The 16601-nt window shown below is 38.9% G+C and overlaps 1 pseudogene across 1 annotated transcript; it reads right to left on the bottom strand.

Annotated features, from left to right (window-relative positions):
* Positions 1–4669: 4669 nt before the first annotated feature.
* Positions 4670–6933, bottom strand: LOC149097356 (uncharacterized; annotated as a pseudogene). The gene is made up of 2 exons (XR_016204361.1): positions 6590–6933; positions 4670–5758 (listed from the first exon to the last, which is right to left on the bottom strand). The product of XR_016204361.1 is annotated as an uncharacterized LOC149097356 (transcript).
* Positions 6934–16601: the final 9668 nt, after the last annotated feature.

Below are 16601 nucleotides of genomic sequence, written 5' to 3'. Positions count from 1 at the left end.
CGTTTTCCTATAATTTACAATCCAGCGGCGGTTCATTACTTCACACGTATTTCCGCTGAAGGGAACTTTATGCTGTTTTAAAATCATGTATAGAGACGCGCTTTTGAGAGCTTGGGCTACCTGTGATTAAAGTAGATTAGATTACAGTCGCCACATTCAATTTTGATAAAGGAAAAACTTCAGTCGTTATGTCCCTTTCAGTCTACACTTCCTAATTCTTCACCCGTCTTCAATTTGTGAATTTGAGTTGTCGACCGTCACAGAATTCAACGGCTAAAATAAATAAATAAATAAATAAATAAATAAATAAATAAATAAATAAATAAATAAATAAATACGATATCTGTTCCCAGTGTTCCAATCAGCCTATCGACAGAACCACAGCACAGAAACTGCATTGCTTAAAGTTATGAGTGACATTCTCCTTAATATGAACAATCAACGTATTACTTTGCTAATTCTGCTCGACTTGAGTGCTGCTTTTGATACAGTTGATAGTGATACCATGCTACGTCGACTTGAGTATTCGTCTGGAATACAGGGAAAAGCTCTCTCCTGGTTTGCGTCCTATTTGTCTGGAAGAAATCAGCGGATAATGATTAACGAGTCACTATCTGACCCTTTTAACTTAGAATGCGGCGTGCCTCAAGGTTCCTGTCTGGGTCCGCTATTGTTCACGTTGTATACGAGTAAGCTTCTTGAGATCATTAAATATCATCTGCCTGTGATTCACTGTTACGTTGATGATTCACAAGTTTACATCTCATTTAGTCCGAACGACAGAGCTGAGCAACTTGCTGTGGTGAGGAATATGGAAGACTGCATCAGAGACATTCGGTTTTGGATGTTGAATAATGATCTTAAATTAATCGACGACAAGACTGAATTCCTCATTGTTGGTACATCACAACAGCTGGAGAAGCTAGACAAAATCAGTATTCGTGTGGGTGACTCAGATATTCATCCCGTGCCGATCGCGAGAAATCTTGGTTCTTGGTTTGATTCTAGGCTGTCCATGGCAACACATATCACAAAAATCTGTGCCTCTTTATTTTACTATATCTATAACATTCGTCGGATCAGAAAGTACCTTTCACAGCAGTCAACTGAGACTCCTGTCCATGCATTCATAACAAGTCGCCTTGACTACTGCAATGGTCTTTTATATGGATTACCTGATTGCTTGTTAAATAAACTGCAACAAGTACAGAATGCCTGCGCCAGATGGATTTTTAAAGACCAGAAATTTTGCCATGTAACGCCTCTTATTTATGAATTACACTGGTTACCGATTAGATACAGAATCGAGTTTAAAAAAACTTTTAATTAAAGATTCTTAATTTTTTAGCGCCTACTTATTTATCGTGTCTCATTTCTCTTAAGCTCCCATCCAAATATAATCTAAGGAATTCTAGCGATAAACGTTTACTCAGTTATCCGCGTTTTAAATCAAAGCTACACTAGGTGACTGTTCTTTTACCTGTGCTGTACCGAAACTTTGGAATGCGCTACCATTTGACATAAGAAGCACCAACACTGTTAGTATTTTTAAAACCAAACTAAAAACTCACCTTTTCCGTCATGCATTTTTGTCATAGTTGTTTTTATTATTGTAAATTTACTTTTAATTGTAATTTAAGCTTTTGAAATCATTGTAATTTTACTTTTAATTGTAAGTTTAGCTTTTTAGCCTTTTTATTCCGTTTTTAAGCTTGTCATGCGCACTTGAACATTTTATGAAATTTGTGCATTATAAATGTTATTATTATTATATCGCAAGAAGGGTCTCTACTGGGTATTAAAAGTATATTTACCTTGAAATGCATGGAAAATGTAACGCTTTATTGTTCGTGAAAGACTGTGTTTTCTTTGACGAGAGAGATGTCGTGCTTGTTTAGCTCACAAGTTCCTTTGCCACTATTCTTGGCAGACATTTTGAAGTTTGTTGAAGTGCACCACTCGTTTCTCATACATGAATGATTACAGGATAACAAACTGGCTGACTCGAACCATTTCGCAACGTATCCCTTCAGTCGCTTATTTCGCTTTGTCATGCTGTATACTGAACGAGAAGATGTGGGTCTCTCTCTGTCGGCGAAAACTTCGGTATTTAACATCCAGTGAAAAAAAAAATGATGAACAAAACTTGTTTTCTTTCCATTTAGAGCATTCGCCCGTAGATGATGATGAAAATCTTGGATGTGCGCATGTAATAAAAAAATGGAAATCTGTTGTTGGCATATTAATAACAAACAATATCAGTGAGACACACGATTTGCAGTTTATGAAATCCAAAATGTCGTTAACCGCTTAAAAACTCTTTCAGTCTGACAGATTTCACGAACAGGTGACGTGAAAGAATTCAGGTTCAGACTGAATGATAACATATTGTTTCGATGATCACAGTTCTTTCTCCTGGTTGAAAGCAGTCTAAATATTATTAAGAAAGAGTAGGCATGTTTGCCAAATAATCAAATTCTACTAATAGGATTTGCGATCTGCTAGTTCATTAGATTTGCCATTCCAGGCTTGCCTCGGTTACACATAAAGTCCTGCTGGGAAATCAGGCTGAAATGAAAATCTGTTACATTTGCATGAGAATGCAAATGATAATAGAGGCTTACTTTCAGATGAAAAGTTTCACATCCGAAACACAATTAAAACGTACCAGGAAATGGTCTTCTGAGTAGCTATCGACGTTTATTCAAGTAATAATAATTTTTTAAGAGAAAAGGCGGAAGTTCATAATAAACTTCTCATAGACGTTAATGCGTTTGGGTTATTTATCTGGTCTCCTCTTATTAATACACTTAACCGCCGTCGAGAGCATCTCCGAAAGTTCAATTTTAGGAGTTGAATTTTAAAACAAACGAGTAAACGCTATCTAAATATTTAGCCAAGATAGATAAGGTAAATTAGACCTTAAGATTTGTTAAACCTTAATGAGTGGTACATTGCTTTTGGACTTGAAGCATTGCAATACTGTACACCTTTAATGCGTTTATTTCGATAATTTCAGTCCCTAACGGCAGTACTTATGGCTGGTTTTTTAGCGTTTTCGTTGACGGTATTAGCATGAAAATATTATCCTTCACCTTTTTGCGACCCTTTTCGGGTTCTCGGTCGTATGTGCATCGTAAGAGTAAATGATTGTGAATACTTCTAGTTTATTTACAACTGATTTGATGGTTTTAAGAATCAGTTGAGGTCTGTATCATTCTTTTAGCTCATTTTTTGACGGGGCTCTATCAAAGTCGCCTGTTCCCAAGGCTAAGCCATGGCAGTATTTGCTCAAGTTTTGGCGGTATTGTTGTTGGTACTATTTTGGCGCCATTATTGCCGCTTTTTCGTGTTTTAACGATGCTGCAGCGTACCGCATCCGTCAAGCCTCCAGGCTCCCTAAGGTGGATACTGATCTGAATGTATTAAGATGAAGTAAAAATATTAAAATGAACCGAACCACAGCTAGTAATAGCAAGAATGCAAACTAATGTAGCAGTGCGTCAAGAAGTACAAACAGTTTATGGTATCTGACTAGCTTTCCTGCCGACCACTGAGAACACGGTCTAGGCATAAAGAGCTAACCCGTGTGGCAGCAATAAACTAGATTTACACTAGAAGAAGTGCTCAGTCGTACCAACTTTATATAACGTCTTCTGTTCCCCGAAAGTAACGGCCTTACGAAAGTAACGACCCCCCGAAAGTAACGAGCCGAAAGTAAATTCCGAAAGTAAGGAGGGTCGTTTACTTTCCGAAGTTTAAGGTAGCATCTCATCCAGGGGAGGAATAGAAGTACTCCTAGTCACTTCATGCTTATGAAACCAGAGATAAGCGTCGGCCTGGTGGGTCACTTGGTTCGTATATAGAGTTTACCTTACCTAAGCTTTAAGAGAGCAAACGTTGTGCCTTTGCACAATCTGGCTTAAAAAACTCTTGGATTGCATGACGCCAAAAATTGGGACAAAATCATTCCTTAAAATTAATTAAGAGTGTTAAACGAAACTTTGTTACATTTGATTAAAACGAAAAATGAAAGCAAACGAGGGTAAAACAGCCAGTCAAAACATGGTTGCCATGGAAACCTCCCGATCTCCTCCTTCAGCCTTTCGATATCGTATCAGCGAGCAAGCTGATACGTTTAATTACATAATTACCTGCTTCAATCATAACAATAAAGCAAGGCTGATAACTACATAGAAAGCTTAACGGGACAACGACATGAACGATCGTCCACCCAATGCACATGGCAATGACCTCAGATGAAACTCAAATCCAAATGTTTGCGAATTAGCCCATGTGACATGCAAAACGCTTGACAATGGACAATAGGCAAAATCCAGAATATCATGTTGTTGCCGCGATGAGGACATTGTGAAATTGGCCAATTCGCAAACATTTGGATTTGAGTTTCATCTGATGTCATTATCATTGCGCAAGTGGTGGACGATCGATCAGCCAGCCGATTGCTTCACTTTCTGCTGCACCGTGCTGACGAGACCCAACAAGGTCGAAACAGCCGTCCATGCTTGCAATTCTTGGCTATTACTTTGGACTCTATCATGTCATTGTACCTTTAAGCTTTCTACGTAGTAATCAGACTTGTTTTATTGCCATGTTTCTATTTATTGGCTGATCAGATCTTTTACAGATCCTGCGTACACCAGCAGCATTTTCGTTTGCGGTCTCTTGCATCATTGTATTCAATCATAACCACGCTTGCAATAGACAAAACAAAGCAACATCCTGAAATTTTGAGAGATAACAGACTAAAATTTATCATAAAGTAAGACGTTTGACAGCGTGTCAACAGCAACGCAGAAAAATACAATATAAGCTTTGAATCGACAAAAACAGCCATAAAACTCCTTAACTAATATATAGATTTAGCCAAGTCTAACATGGCCGGGCTGTTCAAAGCCCGATAAAGGCCCTGTTTACAACAAGTTAACCTGACACGAGCCTGCGATCCAACCTAACTTCGAAAAAACACGTGACCTCGATGAGTTGTAAATTGGAGCCCGTGATATGGTCACGCGATACTGGTCTGCGGATACATTGTTTTGACAGGTGTCACTTGACCATACCAGGGATGTCCAATATCAAAGAAGGACGCTATAAACCAAGGATGCATGTCTCTGTCAACCTAACTATTAGCTAGAGTACGGCCGCCATCTTGCGCGTCTCGATCATCGTCGTCGTGCGTACGCGCCAACAAGCAATACCGCTAGCCACGATAACCATGAGAAAATCAATTCATGGGTTACCTTTTCTTTCCTATATGAGTATGGGGCTCCGTTTGGCGGCCCTTTGGACTTCCGGAGCTCCGCTATCAAGAAAAACACATCTTAATATTATGTCGCACAGACTTTAAGCAAAATCCTTTAAACATCCCGCAACTAATGAAGTGATTTATTTAAGCCACAAAAGAACTCTCAATTCATTTTCAAAGCCATTTTCAGTTTTTCTAAATTGTTTATCAATAGTATTCGCTTAAAGATCGAGTCTAGAAAAAATCTGATATCACTTAAAGGTTTGCAATGATCCGTCCACCGGAGGTACTTGCATATGTTGCGATATATCTCAGGTCTTATTCCCAGCTCATGTCGCCTCTCAAATCGTCAAAGTTAATGTGACCCCAATCGTCTGAGCTGAAGTCAACCAGTTTGACGCGAGCGCGTTGTCCAATGAAAACCGCGACGTCCCAGAACGTGCGAGTCATTCCCTCCGTGCAAAACCTGGATGAAGCTTTTCTGACAACCTGCAAAACGAAGGCAAATATATATATTCCATTGAGGAAAAAACATATGTTGCCCTCTTTTTAGTGGGGCTAGAGCGAGATTACACATCTGGCGAGAAAAAAGGCATGTATTTGAGGAAACCACGAGTAGAATTTTGGATAAAAAGGGATACTGTGGGAACATTTGTCGCAGTAGCGTGTTTCCACGACTATGTTTACTGCATACATAATAGGCGCATCGCGTAATTGGATTGAATCCCTGGTGCTTTATGGTTCTTCGTTTGAATTCCAGGGTTTTACCTCGATTCACTGTCATTTTGCCGGCTGAGTGGAGGAAGCTTTTGTCGCCCCACCCCTCCCCTAATACCGGTCGACGACGGTACCCTGGTTTCTCGCTGTATACCTTAGCTGTCACAGTTGTCGCGGACTCCTCCCACAACTAGTTTAGCACGATGGGATAATGGGGTATGCAATGAGAATAAATTACTACTTTTTCGCTACTCTTTTTACGACTCTATTTCGTTTTGAAAACACCGCGAGAAGCAAAGGGGACAATTATTAAACGGGACAGCTCATGCTAATTTTGTGTCTCTGCTGAGGCATTGTTAGAGGGCTTTTATCGCCAGAATTGTAGCAGTTCTCGTTAGCTGCTATTGTTGTATTATTATAGCGGCTGTTATTGGTCTAGGGCTAGGGGCATTGTTTCTGTTGTTTGTTCTGTTGTTCAGTTGGTATCGAGCCATTTATTGGAGACCTTACCATAGACTGACTTAAATAAACGTTAAAGTTATTTCTAACTTAGGTAATAACGATTCAATGTCCAACACGGAGAGAGAATGAGACACTGCTCACCAAACTGTTGACAATCAACTCTGCACGAGAGAACCATTTATTACAAGCTCCACCAATCAGGAATGAGATGTTTTTGCCAATGATGGTAAACTGTGGGGAAGTAAGAGTTCCTTGGGGGTCGTCCCCTTGAGAAAGTCCGGGCGGGGTTTCTTTAGAGGGTCGGTCTTCAAATCCCCCAATCCACCAGTCCCCTTGTTGATTGGCAGGAGAGGAGTAGCCGCGAGCTGTAGGGTTATCACCATAGGTTGGCTGGTTGTTGAACGCTGTGCCAGTCTCCCAGTCTCTCAGCCAGCAATTCCATCTTCGAAGTCGAACTTGCAAACTTCGAGGGAAAAAAATCTCATGTTTAGCAGTGTTTGATTAGTTAACAAACAGTATCATCATAAATAAATTCAGTAGAGGAGCTGGTTGGTTTGTCGCAATCATAACTAATGATTTTTGTTATTTTCACATTCGAACGTTTTCTTTTAAGGTATGGTAGAAACCAATCAGTTTGGAGGATTTTCTTTGCAGGCGAATCTATATTTACGATCGCTCGTTTGCAAGCCAAAACTAAAGCCTCTTCGAAGTCTTTGGGTCAGAACATTTTCCCAGTATAGACTGTCCACAGACTGTTGGTTTATTTATTTATTTATTTATTGATTGATTGATTGATTTATTCTTGCTAAATTGATCTTTCCCCAGCCCCACTCCCACGTGCATCTCACTCGCTTGGTTAATATTTCGCTAAGCTTGTGATCTCGACGAACTCAAGACAAAATAGATGGTACACTCTTCCCAGTAGAATTATGAAAGGATAACAGGATAAATGTTGGGTGAATTGAATTCCAGACAAAGAGAAGGCCCACCTTTAGTTGGTGATCAAGTTTGGATTGTCATGTTCTTTTTGTGAAAGAATTGTGGTTAACTGGCTGCTCAATCTTTTTTTTTTTTTTTCATAATTGGGGAGAGAGGACAGAGGAGTGGAAAGAAAAGCAGGAGAGAATATTTTTCTTTTGAACCTAAATGTTCATACGGGAATTCTCTCTACAACCATTTAGAATTACATTCTCAACACATGTTTTCTTTTCTTTTCAGTACCTTCACACCGAGTGCCAGCGTATCCCGGTTTACAAACACAGTGATAAATGGTCCGCACAGGGTCGGGAACACAGGCACCGTTCTTCCGACAGAGACTTTGGCATGGCTGCAGTTAGGGAAAAAAAAGTACAAATCAAAATGCAATGGGTTTGTTGTTTGAACTTTGTAGTAGTCTTTTTTCATATGTGTGTCTCTTGCTTGACGCTAAAAAAAAAGAAAAAAAAAAACTTTTTTTCTAGGAATGGGATATGGAGAAAGAGCATGGACTTTGAAATTGAAAAAAAATCACATACCTTTAGGCAAGTCTCAACAAAGTTTATGGCTTATTCTGAATTTTAACTAAAACCAATCTAGTGTGATACTTTATTTAAGGAACTTTATGTTGCGAACCGTATATTTAAAGACTATTTCCTCAGATTTTGACCCACCAACTAACTGCAAATGTTTGACACAATTTATCTCCAACAGCATGTTTAAGCATCATGTATGTATACATATATACATGTATCAGTTTTAGTATACTTTTGAGTCTGTTTCCGAGGTCATCCCGGAGTCATGGCAAAATCGAGTCTAAGATGGGTGGTCCAAAACTGCAACTTATTAAAATCACCTATGACAGTTTGCGGAATGTACGACCCTATAAAATAGACCCTCATTTACCAACCAGCTGGAGAAACCTGCAATCTACCCTCCTAACTTCAATGTCCTTCAAGTTAGGGAAGGGAATCTCCTCTCTCTCTACACTATCGTCATCGAAAAACCAAAAACTAAAGGTCCGGACATGCTTGAGGAGAAATGGCAGCTGAACAGGCCACATTCGATGGCTGAGATCAAGTTGTGGATGTAAGAGCACACTTTCGTCTTTCTGGATCGAGCCCAATTTTCAAGTAAAGAGACTTTGCAGTGCTGCTCTCTCTATTTACATTTCTATTGACACTACACAGAAAGCCAAACATTGGGCGGAATTCACCCGAATACAGATCGACGCACGATGCTTATACTACAGTATAATATCAGTTTTCGGTATTCAGCGACGCCTAACGCGTTTCACCTTAATATACAATAGTCTGTCATTTATTGTGTTGGGAATATTGGCGTCGTTGACCTCCTATAAGCTTTCGTTATATATATAGCTTATTCTGTACAGTCGCTCAAAAGATGGCAATAGCTATTTAAGAGAAAACTTCTGTTCATAGTTTGCGAAGATGTAAGTGGCTCGGCACTGCTTTGTCAATGACAAACGTGACTAGCTTCCCTAGCATCCAAGTAACTGAGCAGTCAACCAGTACTTTCAACCAGTCAATTAGTCGATACTTGATTCCAGAAGCAACTCAGAAAATTTCCAATTTTGAATGTTTCAAGTTTATTGATTTCAGTTTGGAATCGCTTTCGCTTCTAAGTCGTTTTGTTGACTTTGTAGTACCTTGTTTGTAGTCTTGAAATGACAGCAGTGTCAGTACCAATTATTAAACTGCACCATGGACAATACTTTGTTCAAGTTTTTCTTTTGATCGTGGAGTGGCATCACAAAACTTACTGTTTCCCTGTGCTCATAAGTTCGTCTTCTGATATTACTATATATATACGGATACTCGTCGGTCAAAATCGTACGTGAGTACTCACCATGGAGGAAACAATGTATATTTGTTCAGGAGCGTGTGGCTTTGACAACGGCAGCCACGCACAGAAATTAACAGATAACTGTGAGCGTGGGTGCTTTTCAAAATCGTAATGACATCGTGAATATAAATACCTTGCGTAAATTTTAACTAAATTGCTACTGATACGTTGTATATTTACTGACCCCTGCCGCCTTTTCCACAGCTATCACAAATTGTATTTATGACGCATTTGTACAATTTGCAATAAAATGGCAAGATCTGGCAGTTGTCACGTACTTAAGCTGATATAAACAGCTGAAAATGGCTTCTAACAAATCACCTTGATAGGCATTGAGAACGTGACTCCTTCTTCATCATTGAACTCTGTATTTTCATCGACAATAGAGTGTTCATTCAGTTCACAGGTTCCGCTGTGCTCATCTTTAGAAGACACTTTGAAGTTCGTGGAGGAACACCAGTCTGTTTCTATACATGAGCGAGTGCACGATATCAGACTGGGTGATTCAAAGCGTTTAAAAACGTGGCCATAAAGACGCTTGTTTTCCTTTGTCTCAAAAAATGCTGAACGATAATATGCGGGGTCTTCTTCGTTGCTGAGAACTTACGTAGTTATCGTCCTTTGAAACAGGATAAACAATAGAAGGTGTTTGACCTCCATTGCCGGCGAAAACCAATACCAATTATGGAGTTTAGAGCGGGTTTCAATTAAGTGTCGCAAAACCAAAACCACAGTACTCGCTCTAGCTAGCCAATCACAAGGGCCACAGATAATCCAATGAACCAATCAAAACTCGAAGTAATTAGGTGTAGCTGAAGCTAAGCGGGGGAAAACATGTGCGAGCGAGCCACGATTGGTTTTGGTTTTACTGCTGATTTGATAAAAAAGTGGCGCCTTTTTTTCTCTCAGTCAATCGTGTAGCGTAACAATGCAAAAAAAAAAAAATCATTTTGCAAAGTCATTCAAGTGAAAACTGATCTAATCAACTTCTCACTGGTTTGTTTGAAGAGCTGCAAGCGTAACACGGTTGAGGGCACAATGATTGGTCGTTCTCAGTTGAAGTGATACTCGGAAGTGAAATGGTCTGCAGCAAGCAACTCACGTCATCTTTTATTGTGTGCCCCAATTATTAGCTGAGTTCGTAGCTAGCTAGAATTCGAAGACAAGGTGGAGACAGTGCATGCGACAATTTCCGAAGCCTTGTTTCGTTTGCTATATTTCAAACGAGTTTACATTGAAGAGACGTTTCATCCTCGATGCAAAAACTTTCAGTACGTGTTAATTCAAACAAGATGGAAATGATTTTCTTTGACCGTTATTGTTGCCTCAGCAACCCTATTTTGTAAAACAGGCAAGGTTTGAGCGTAACTCTTTATGCCTTAATTACAGAGAAACTCATCAAGCCTCGATTCACTCGGCTATTTCAATCTTGCTGGAAAGGAAATGCACATTGTAGAATGCAAAAACTTTCAATACGTGTTTCTCTTATCAAAACAGAAAATTTAATTCTACAGTTGTTTGTTTTTGACCATTAACGTTGCCTAAGAAACCCTATGTTGTAACGCAGGCAAAGTTTCCAGCTTAATTGTAAGCGTCTAGATTACAGATCTTATACCAGTTTTTTTTTCTTTTTTCTTTTTTTTTTTTCATCTTGCTGGGAAAAAAAAAATATGCTTTTCACATTGTAGCATGCCAAACTTTTGCTCGTGGTCGCTGTTTATTTATTCATCTGAGACAGCCGTAACAGTAACAGACAGCTGTTCGTCTTTAGCACGGAACGGGATGCCCTGGCAATCATGTTTTACCATGAGGAGAAATTCACTTTAATTTCACGGTCTAATTTTTCGCTCTAAGTACATGTGTATTTTTACGAACTCTCTGCTTTTTTGTTTGTTTGTTTGTTTGTTTTTTTGCGAGTAATGCTGAAAATTTGGCCATACTCCTGTCGTAGCTAACACGAATGGCTTCCTAAGATAGCATCATCTGCGAGTCCACTTATAGTAGCTAACTGCTATATGTGTCGTTCTACAAAATACTGAGAAGCTCCTTAATGAAGGGGATCTAAAGTCTAACGACTAAGTAGTGTGTTGGTATAACAAAATGGCTTAACTTCTTAACATTTCGTTGTTCAATTCATCGAAAATGCATGGTCCTATTTTGGGATGCTATACGTTACCAAAACGTTCGGTCGCGTCTCATTTGAAACCGGGAACGAATTAAAGCAAAATTATATCATCAGAGTTTTGAGCAAGTTACAATCGCACAGCCCTCCATAAAAGTAGCAGGTTATTCTTGTCAAGTAACTGTCGTAAGTAAAGACATTTTAGATAACAAAAGTAGCATAGATAAGTCAGATTCGCGGATAATCCATTTTATTCCACATAAGAGTTTAAAATAATGTTGTATCTGTTTAAATTTATCACCTTGATAAAACGGTGGTCAATGCCTTTCCCTACTCGTTTAAGTTCATTTGACCTCATAGTTGTTTTTATTTGTATTAGATACACCATGCCAATGCAGTTAATTTAGGCTACAAGCACTCTGGATAGCTAATGCCGTCAGGTTCACATTATAGTAAGCTTCTTTTGTTGAGACCCTCTTCATCGAGAAAGGTAACAACATGAAAGTAAAATTTTCTCCTTCCAAATAGACTTGACAACAGAACTTCCAATTCACCGTCATTAATTTAGACTTCTTTTGTTATGTAATGAAGTTGTTAACAACACATTGTTTTTGTGTGCAATTTATGTCCACCGAGTTATGTTTCACACCATGATTATTTACAAAAACCAGTAGAGGATGAAATTTGCAACCTTTTAAAAAGTAAATAGTGTTAAGAGTCCACAAGCACGTTGTGTAATTGTCATTAGTTTCATTAGGAAAAATAGCCACGAATATTCAAGAGCGGTTTTCATTTGAGTGTCGAAAGTTATTCGCATGCATTTTTGCTTTCTGTTTGTATTGCTACATAACGCGATCGGCTGAAAGATTTCCCGCCAATTTCTCATCCAAACAGAAGTAAAACCAAATCCAACCATCATTCGATGCAATTCTTTTCTTCCTTTTCATTCGCCGAGAGCCCACCACGTGACCTACAAATAACTGCTCATGCGTAGTATCGTCTAAATGTGTTTTGCTGCAACTGATATTCTGCTTATGAGTGATTAAAACCATGCTCTCGGGTGAAAAATGTCAGATCGCTTCTCTAGCTTAGCTATCAGAGAAAACAAACCTTGTGATCGAATGATAAATCAATTATTGAACCAAGTTGTCGCAAATTAAAACATCGTTTTGTCAGTGTCTCGCAGATCAATTATTTGCTCCACCCTTCGTCTTCAGCAAATAATTGATCTGCTCACCACCGGCAAATTACGATATTTTGCTCAACCTCGTCCAATAATTGTTAACTCTCTCGCTTTCACGCCAGCTGCATGTTTTTGCTTCAAGTTTTGATTGGTTTTGTGGATTGTCTGATCGCCTAGATCACGCTTGGATAGGCGCTATAAAAATACTATTTATTATTATTATTATTATTATTATTATTAACATTATCATTGTCATTATCATGATTATTATTATCAAGATGATGATGATGATGATGATGATGATGATGATTATTATTATTATTATCCATAGTGATTACCTACTCTGTTGAGAAACCGCTCTATTAAATTAACTTGATCTGTATTTTCTCGGTACTTGATGTCACCATGTCACCAACGCTTTTTTTCTTTTTGAGTTCTTCTTTCTGATGTTGTTTTTTGTCTGTCTTTGTTTCTTTTTCTTTTTTGTTTCTTTTCTTTTTCCAATTGCCTTTTTAGTGAAAACATTATAATCGGATGGTTCCGGTGATCTTGATTGTGGAAAATTATGATATCTTTTGTAAAACATTTTTACCTACAAAGATAAATACAGATACAACGCTAAAAACTAGAAAAATTATCATAAAGCAGAACATTTTCTACTTATTGTAGGTTGGGTGGCCGTTAGGAGATGTTACAATGAAAGTAAAAGGAGACAGCCGTTAATTGTCAGGGTTTGTTATTATTTGCTAGTCTAAGCAAAATGTCAGTCATTAAGTTTTGTTCCTCTGTAGATTGTTTTAAATCAAGATAAAAACTCTTCTATTTAATAGGGCGTTTTCATCATCGGGTTTTATGTACAATACTGTAAGAGGCAATGAGACCTCGATGTGATAAATAATGCGTTTTCATGAACCCATTTATCATTATTTATGCAATTGATAAGCTAGGGCATCTTACAGCGACAGTTTTCCTTGCGTGTCATGCACATTTTGCGAAAAAACTTCCGTTGTGAAGAGAAAGTTTGTCCCTGCAACATGTTGCGTGAAATTCAGCAGGTTTGAATTTGACGGTCACGAAGAAGGGACAAAATGAAAATTGCCCCCGCTACAAAAAATGCGCCCAAAAAACTTTATTATTATCAATACAACAATAAATAAAATAAACCAATTGTCGGCTTTCATGTGACCTCATCATTTTCCAAAATAAACCAAAGAACGCCAATTTTTCTGACGTTTCAGCTAGTTTCATCAGATTTTAAGATTTCCTAATAACTTGACGTTTTTACAACGTCTAAGCTCAATAGGTAGACTATTGTCGATTGTGCTAGCATAATGTTTGGCATAATTTAGCAAACCGAGCATAATTTTTAGCTTTTATCTAAATTTAGCACTGCCGTAGCATAATCTGGCTTTTCTGGCCTTCGCGACATGACGTAATTTCGTTTTGAATATACTTCTTTTTAGATGTTCTGTTTCTAAAACTTCTGTTACCGCTGTCTCCGGGCCGCCTGGAGTCGGTGCGATGTTTCTTGGCCTTGAGCTTTACGCACACGGCTCACCAGTGAGGTTACTGCGCTCTAAGATCTAGTTCAGATAGTTCAGCAGCTCTTACAGAGTAGCTTCAATCTCTTGGGAGCGTTTATTAAAACCGTCTTTAAGAGCGAATTAACCCTAATTTTCTCTACTACTCATCCGGACACACATCGTGATTAAATTGGGCGCGTTGGACAGCCAAGCCAATGTGCCATTTATTCAATGTCAATAAATGTTAAAAGATTGGAAAACTAAGTGCACCAAAGCCGGACACGAAAACTCTGAAAAACCAACAGGTGGAAAAAATAAGGGAACCCGGCCAGGGCAGTGGTGCCACCCTTGGGGTTTGGGGTATTCTAATTAAACGTAGTATACATAAATATAGTAATTTACAGTGATTTAAAACTAAATAGTATCACCTTCTCTAGGCTATCTAATCTATGTAAATTTATTTCTTTGTGCCTTAACAGAACGAAACCCCAGGGGAAGGGCTCCCCCAACTCCACCCCCCTCCCCCCACCCTGTAATGTTTAGATGAGGCTCTGCAAGCACAGAAAAAGTCCCCCATTGCTTAAAACTATGTCTTTTGAAGCGAAAATATAAATAAGCAATTGGTAAGGACTTAAAACTGACCAGACCTTGAACTACTGGGACTGTCACTTGACCATGCATACAAAGTATCAAATGCTTCTGTTTGCCAAATTTCAGTCTTTTTTTGAAGAAAACGCGACCCTTTGATTGCACTGCGTGAACTACCCTTCCCTTCCCCCCTCACGTGGCATTCCGTCTAATTTTGTGTGTGTTTAAAAATAAACAAACAAACAAACAAGATAGTCAACTTTAAATTTGGTATTGAAATAAGAAAAAGTTGAAGTTCTTAGACCGACCAACACGGAGATACGAACTCTTGAACCCCTAAACAACGGGGGGACGAGCGTTCTGTCCACTGAGCTCGGGAGAGACTTTTTAAAAGAGTTTTTGCAACAAATTTGGTGAAAATATAACTTCCTTTACGGACCTGGGGCCCGTTTCTGGATTAGGAAGGTCCCGAAAAGTTTTCGCACCCGGAAAGCGGTAGCAAAATCTGAAACATTATGATTACACAGAGCTGTTTTATTCACATATTCTTAATATAAACAGAGGTTCCATTCCGTACAAGAGATTTCAGGCGTATACACCTCGCTGTCTTTAAATACCGATTAACTGAAAATGGCTTATTTGGGCCGGAGATGTTGACGGGGCTTTCGAGAAACGGGCCCCTGGCCACTGGAGTTAATCTAAAAAATGGCAGATTTTTGGTGAGTTCGCGATAGAAGACCGGTGATTATTAAAAGGTTTAGGTCCAGTTTTTTTTTCCTTTTTTTTTTTTTTTTTTTTTTTTCTCTCGCTGCAGTACTCTGATACACATATTTCACAGTAACAATTTTTTCAATATATTTTATAATAAATAGTTAGAACATTTCATTACAGGTATTTACAATACAATATTTTAAATCATGATCCAGCTTAAAGAATTAAATTTACTTAAATTCAATGACAAATGCAGGTCTTTTACAGTCTGGTTCACTGATTGTTCAGTGCAGAAAAGCCGACGATTTTCGCCAATCCTCCCCGGAGAGTTCACGATTCTTTTGTCCTATCAGGAAACAGTGTGAACTCGTCCCCAGCAGTAAGAATATTCCCTCGTAAAACTGTCGCCGCAAGCGCTACAGTGACAAAATTTGAGGGTTAGGCTACTTCATGGAGACGGGAAAACATGTCATGAATTGCTTCCCACATGACTGAGTAAAACATTTTACATAACCTTTATATAAATTTAACGGAGCTATGAGACAAAAGAAGCAAGGAAATGACAGTCACCATTTCATGAACTGTGTCTACGGCTCGTTTACACCACAGGAAAAAACAAAAATTTGGGGAGGGCACTAAAAGACGTTGCCTGTGAACTTCAGTCCGAGGTGTTTGCATTACATTTAGTGGACAACAAATCCAGAAAACAATCAGCCTGACTAAGATCGAGTCCGTACTGCCTTTATAAGCAGTTATTTCTGTTGTGTAAACTCGCCATTGTCCAACCACCCTCCCCGGGGGGACTCCCATAAAAAAAGGACGGGGATGCTCGTCGGAAATTTTGAAAAGAACCCCTAAGAGATACCAAGATCCTGTTTTGTGGCGTGGCTTGAAATTGTTTCCAGCCCTGAGAGACACTAATTCTAAAACAAAACATCTGTCATATTTACTGGGCTCAATACCCTAAAAGGTACCACAAAAGCTCCCGCTGAGGACCTTCTCAGACTGAACACCCTAACAGCTACCAAATCTGCTTTTTTAACCCCCCCTCCCCCCCCCCGGTATCCACCAACTATCATCGCCCAACAAAGTCAGTGAAAACGTCTTCAATAGGTTTTTTCTCTCGTATTAACAAGGTTTTCTAGGGACAACATCGGGACGATATCGGCCTTCGACTGCGCTACA

The sequence above is a fragment of the Orbicella faveolata genome, unplaced genomic scaffold, assembly GCF_042242905.1.
Source record: "Orbicella faveolata isolate gen_17 unplaced genomic scaffold, um_ofav_v1 contig_47, whole genome shotgun sequence".
NCBI lineage: Eukaryota > Metazoa > Cnidaria > Anthozoa > Scleractinia > Merulinidae > Orbicella > Orbicella faveolata.
The sequence above is the reverse complement of the archived record's forward strand: the minus strand, read 5'-3'. Positions and strand labels throughout refer to the sequence as shown.